This window comes from Tarenaya hassleriana, unplaced genomic scaffold, assembly GCF_000463585.1.
Source record: "Tarenaya hassleriana unplaced genomic scaffold, ASM46358v1 Cleome38, whole genome shotgun sequence".
In the NCBI taxonomy this organism is placed as follows: Eukaryota; Viridiplantae; Streptophyta; class Magnoliopsida; order Brassicales; family Cleomaceae; genus Tarenaya; species Tarenaya hassleriana.
The window spans coordinates 245,388-252,066 of NW_010966774.1; the positions used below are offsets into that span (position 1 = coordinate 245,388).

The 6,679-nt window shown below is 43.7% G+C and overlaps 1 long non-coding RNA gene across 1 annotated transcript; it reads left to right on the forward strand.

Annotated features, from left to right (window-relative positions):
• The first annotated feature begins 1,001 nt into the window (after nucleotides 1–1,001).
• Nucleotides 1,002–6,105, forward strand: LOC104822823. Its single transcript, XR_773257.1, has 2 exons — nucleotides 1,002–1,043; nucleotides 5,525–6,105. It is a non-coding gene; the product is annotated as an uncharacterized LOC104822823 (long non-coding RNA).
• Nucleotides 6,106–6,679: the final 574 nt, after the last annotated feature.

The window sequence follows — 6,679 nt, forward strand, 5'->3', positions numbered from 1 at the left end:
TCATGACTTGAATCTCATACGACGATTCCATGATTGGATCCTCAGATCTGAGATATCTACAGAATCCAACATGAGGAGTTGCGTGCTTTGATTACGTCAAACGTCCTGCATAACAGGAGGACTATCGAATCATGTACTGGATTGTAGATAGTCAATACGGGATTTGTACCTCTCGTAAAAGAGAGAGATATCGCTGGGCCCCTCGTGTGAGCAAGACTGTAGAAATGTGTGGCCGCACTATAGACGAACGTCGTCTATTTCAGACAGTCGAACTCAGTGAACGAGAAAGCAGTCGAATCAGATAAGGTGGCTTGTCCATGCCTTATGTTCGACATATGATATCGCGATACAAAAGGATCATCAGTCGGAATCATCACTGGCTTTCGTATGATCACAAACAAACTCTATTCGAGATAGGTAGTCATAGTGTCTTGCTAGAGACCGCCTATGACTTGTATTCCCGGAATGGAGATTCTGTGTTTTACTGCTATTCCGGATGAGCCTACAGGGTCACACACAATAGGGATGGACAAGTACGTGTGCTAAATTATCCCGATTAGGAATCCTAATTGGATTGAGATTCCTAATTGGAATATGAATCCTAATGGGATTAGGAATCCTGTTATGTATAGGAATCCTAATGAGATTAGAATTCTATTACATCTAGGAAACCTAATGAGATTAGAATTCTAATAGGTTTAGGAAACCTAATTAGATTAGGATTCCTAGTAATCTATTCCTTGTCAAATTAGGATTTTTGGATAGTCTATATAATGTCTTCTAGGGTTTTAAGTAAAAGAAAAAGAAGAAGAAAAAGAAAAAGAAAAAAAAAGAAAAAAAAGAAGAAAAAAGAAGAAAAATAAAACCCTAAGCCTCCAAAAACCTTGCACACAAGAGAGATCGAGATCTCTAGTCCTAGCAGACAAGTTCCAAGGTGTTGGAATCCATCCCGACGTGTGGATACGTGTAGAGGGCGAGGTATTCTTCCTGCCTAGAGTGATCGGACGAACATATCAATTGATACAGGCCCCGGATCGATTGAGGTAAGCGTTCTAACGTTTCTATGATTCAATAGTAGCATGGTTCTAGGGTTTAATTAAAATTTTTGTTTTATATCCGCTGCGCAAACCCTAGAATCGATCTCTTAGGAATTAGATTCGCTCATGAGATCCCAGGAAACCCAACAGAACCTCCTAGGCGTAGAGCACCTAGAGCAAGAGCTACAGTACATGAAGAAGAATCGGATTATGACGAGCCGCAAGGGCTTAGAGCCCCTAGACCGAGACGTAGAATAGAGGATGAGGATTCTGATCGTGATGAGCTACCTATTAGACGAGCGTTACCGAGAGAGAGGAATAGGGAGAACCGTAGATACGATGACCCCGACTTAGATGAACCTTACCGAGCCCAACCCCGAGCTCATCGAGGACAAAATGAGCTTAAGCTTAAACTTCCTCTTTTCTTAGGAAACGAGCTTAAGCTTAAACTTCCTATTTTCTTAGGAAAGGTAGACCCCGAGGCATATCTAGATTGGGAGCGACAGATGGATAACATTTATGAATGTTATTCATATTCGGAGCGTAAAAAGGTACAATATGCTGCCGCCCAACTAGCCGAGAATGCTCTAACGTGGTGGGATCGTGAGGTAGTCGAGCGTCGACGAGGACATTACGCTCAGGTTGAAACGTGGTGTGAGATGAAGAATCTCATGCGAAAGCGTTTTGTTCCACCTCACTTCCATAGAGACCTTCAAAGAAGGTATCGACGTCTAGCCCAAGGAACTAGGTCGGTGGAAGAATTTTTCGAGGAATTCGAACATATTAGGAGCCGACTCGAGCTGGACGAAGATGAGGAAACGGTGATGGCCCAGTTCGTAGATGGACTGCAAGAAAAGATTGCTCGAAACGTTGAGCGCCATCCTTACCGTGACCTTCAAGATCTTGTACACTTAGCCGTGCAGATCGAGCAACAAGAAAAGCGAAAGAACGCTAGGCTTAGTAAGACTCGAGCATACCCTACCAGAAACTCCACTATGACCAGACCCTCCCCACCTCTTAGACGAGAGAATCCCGAGAGTGGAGGTCCCCAAGAAGCACGGGATAAAGGAAAGGCCACGGAAATTTCCCGAGCAAAACCCTCCTGTGAAATGCCTCGTGACACTAAGACCCGCGAAATCATGTGTTACAAATGTCGAGGTAGAGGTCACATAGCTCGTGAATGTCCAAACTCTCGAGTAATGATTATTACGGACAAAGGAGAGTACGAGTCTATGGATGAGGAAGAGAGTAGGGAACTTGAAGAGGAGATCGAGTATCCGGATAGTGGAGAGTTATTAGTCACAAGGCGAGTGCTTAGTACGTTAGCTAACCCGGACGAAATGGCCCAAAAAGAAACCATCTTTCATACTCGTTGTACCATCCAAGGAAAGGTATGCGGTATGATTATAGACAGCGGGTCTTGCACAAACGTTGCTAGCGCATATATGGTCAAAAAATTAGGACTAGTAGCCGAGAAGCATCTCCACCCGTACAAACTTCAATGGCTAAACAACCAAGGGGAAATTAAAGTGACCGAAAGGGTCAAGATTCCGTTTAGCATAGGAAGGTATCAAGATGAAGTGCTTTGCGATATAGTACCTATGCAAGCCGGCCACATACTTTTAGGAATGCCCTGGCAATTTGATAGAGAGGTGACACATGACGGACGAGCCAACCAATATTCTTTTGTTCATAACAAAAAGAAAGTTGCGCTAGCACCTCTTAGTCCATCTCAAGTGCATGAGATGCAGCTCAAACTAGCTAAGGAAAGTGAGCCAAAGAAGGCTAACTTCTATCTCAAAGCTAGTCAAGTCGGTAAGGCTATTCAACAAGAGCGAAATGTACTTCTCTTAGTCTTCAAGGACCTCATGAGCATAAGGACCGAAACGTCCCATGATAGCCCTTCTATAAGCCGACTTCTTGAGCAGTTCAAGGACATTTTCCCCGATGAGATACCGGCTGGACTTCCACCGATACGAGGGATAGAGCACCAAATTGATCTCGTACCCGGTGCACCTTTGCCTAACCGACCAGCCTATAGGATGAACCCCGAAGAAACTAAGGAGCTCGAAAAACAAATCCAAGAGCTTATGAGCAAAGGTTACATCCGAGAAAGCCTTAGTCCATGTGCGGTTCTAGTGCTTTTAGTACCAAAGAAAGATGGGACTTGGCGCATGTGTGTGGATTGCCAAGCGATAAACAACATAAGAGTTAAATATAAGCATCCCATACCTAGGCTAGATGACATGCTTGATGAATTAAGTGGAGCCACGGTCTTTTCAAAGTTCGATTTAAAGAGTGGTTACCATCAAGTACGGATGAGAGAGGGCGACAAATGGAAAACCGCCTTCAAGACCAAACAAGGTCTTTATGAGTGGCTTGTTATGCCATTCGGGCTAACTAATGCCCCGAGCACATTTATGAGACTCATGAACCATGTCTTGAGAGCCTTCATAGGAAAGTTCGTGGTGGTGTACTTTGATGACATCCTCATTTGTAGTCGAAGTGAAGAAGACCATGTCTCCCACCTTGAACAAGTATTGACCACACTTAGAAGAGAAAACCTATATGCGAACTTAAAGAAATGTTCGTTCTGTACGGACGATATAATATTCTTAGGTTTTTTGGTCAGTTCGAGAGGGCTGAGAGTTGACGAAGAAAAGATAAAAGCCATTAGGGATTGGCCGACTCCTACCACGATAGGACAAGTGCGTAGCTTTCATGGCTTGGCTAGTTTCTATTGGCGATTCATGCGAGACTTTAGTAGTATAGCAACTCCCCTTACCGCGGTCATAAAGAAGGACGTGACATTTGAATGGGGAGAAGCACAAGAGAAAGCGTTTAAAGCTCTAAAGGACAGCCTCACTAGCGCACCCGTCTTAGTTCTTCCGAACTTCGACAAAACCTTTGAAGTAGAGTGCGACGCATCGGGGATCGGCATAGGAGCTGTCCTAATGCAAGAGAAGAGGCCCATAGCATATTTTAGTGAGAAACTCAGTGGGGCCACTCTTAATTATCCCACATATGACAAAGAGTTATACGCTTTGGTGAGAGCTTTAGAGGTTTGGCAACATTACTTGTTAGCCAAGGTGTTTGTGGTGCGTTTTGATCATGAAACCTTAAAGCACCTTAAGGGACAGACCACACTTAAGAGAAGGCATGCTAAGTGGTTGGAATTCATCGAGACCTTCCCTCACATCATAAAATACAAGAACGGTAAAGAAAACATCGTAGTTGACGCATTGTCTCGAAGACATGTATTATTATCGGTCATGGAGGCTCGAATGCTAGGATTCGAACTTCTCAAAGAACGATATCCGACCGATCATGATTTCAAAGCCATCGTAGAAGAATGTAGGAATGGAGCACATGAACCATTTTTCTTACACGATGGATATCTCTTCCGAGATAAGAGATTATGCATCCCTCAAGGATCGATGCGAGATATGATACTCCGTGAGGCCCATGGTGGTGCCTTAGCTGTCATTTCGGAGTAGATAAAACGTTGGTCATCGTACAAGAACACTTTTATTGGCCACATCTCAAAAGAGATGTTCAAATGTATTGTGCTAAGTGTATCGAGTGCCATAGGGCGAAATCTCGAGTACATCCTCATGGACTATACATGCCATTACCGATCCCTACACACCCATGGATAGACATATCGATGGATTTTGTCCTAGATTTACCCAAGATAAATCATAAGGACTCCATCTTTGTCGTGATAGATCGGTTCTCCAAAGTGGCTCATTTTATACTGTCAAAAACGGACAACGCTAAGCATGTCGCTGACCTATTCTTTAGGGAAGTAGTACGCTTACACGGTATACCAAAGACGATAGTCTCGGATAGAGATTAAAAATTCCTAAGCCACTTTTGGCGGACACTTTGGAAAAAGATCGGCACTAAACTCGTCTATTCCACCACTTGTCATCCGCAAACGGATGGGCAAACCGAGGTAGTGAATCGTACCTTGTCAACACTTTTACGAGCTACCGTCGGTAAGAAGTTAGGGAGTTGGGTGGACTGTTTACCCCATATTGAATTTTCCTATAACCGAGCCGTACACTCCGCTACAAGGCATTCCCCTTTTGAGGCCGTCTATGGGTTTAACCCGATTACTCCCCTAGATCTCATAGCCCTTCCAAACGACGAGATGGTTAACCTTGATGGTGAGAAAAAGGCTGAATTTATTAAGCAACTTCATCAAACGGTTCGTGATAACATTGCTCATAGGACCGAGCAATATGCGCGCCAAGCGAACAAGGGACGCAAGGCTGTCCAAATTAAGGAAGGAGATTGGGTTTGGATACATTTGCGATATGAGCGTTTCCCCGACAAGCGTAAATCCAAGTTAGCTCCTAGAGGCGATGGTCCATTTCGAGTGATTCAGAAAGTTAATGACAATGCTTACCGTCTTGAGCTACCGTGCAATTATAATGTCTCTAGCACATTTAACATCACTGATTTACTTCCTTTTAATGCAGGTTCATACATTATGTGGGCGAAATCTTCACAAGAGGGAGGGAAAAATCTTCACAAGAGGGAGGGAATGATGAGGACATCGAGGAGGAGCACGAGGAGGAGCACAAGGAGGAGCACACGGAGCTTGCGGAGCATATGGAGCTTGCAGATAGCACGGGAGAACACTTGACCAATTCTACAATTGAGGGAGAACCAAAAGAAAGAATATCTCAAGTGCCTTCTTCACGAATCGAACTACCTCTTACTCGAGCCAAGGCACGAGCTGTATGGCAACGTATCAATACGTTCGTTTCTCGCACATTGGACGAACTCCGAGCCAACGATCCGAACGACATCTCTCTTGGATCATTGAAGACGTGCAACTTGGCTATCTTGGGAACCCTAGACGTGGATTATGCTTGAAGAAATACAAAGGAAGCTGTTTAGAACACAAGGCATTGGACATCACATGTTTTGGGACAAACAATGCATTTATTGTGCTTTTCATGCATGAGTTGATCATTAATTACAAAACTAGCTGTTGTAACATCTTTATACCTTTTATATTCTGCTTTGTAAGACATGGAAGATCAGGTTTTGATCAGATCTGTAACGACCCGAGACCGCTACGAATTGTCGAAACTGCCCTCACACAGCAACCCGAGACCTTTCAGCGTGTTTTGTCCTCACTCGCATGCATACCGAGACACTTCCCAGTAGGTCACCCATCCTGAGATTGCTCCAGAGTCAGCACGCTTAACTTTGGAGTTAGATGGATGATGTTGAGTTTGAAGGCTGATCATTCAAGACGTACAAACCATTAACTAGATAACCATTACCATAGTAAATATCGTCTCGATAAATCATCAAACTCGAGTTCTCAATCACAAATCGAAAACCATCCAAATCCAGACATGAAATAGAAATAATGTTTCTGCTAATCGCAGGAACATAGTAACAATTACTCAATTCTAAAACAAGTCCAGAAGGAAGATGCAAATCATAAACGCCAACACACAATGCAACAACTCTTGCTCCATTTCCGACGCATAGATCCGCTTCTCCCTTAGCTAGCATCCTACTTCTTCTTAGTCCCTACACATTTCCACAAATGTGTGAGGCACTTCCGGTATCTAATACCCATGAAGATATAGTACAGATGTTAGCCTCTATAACGT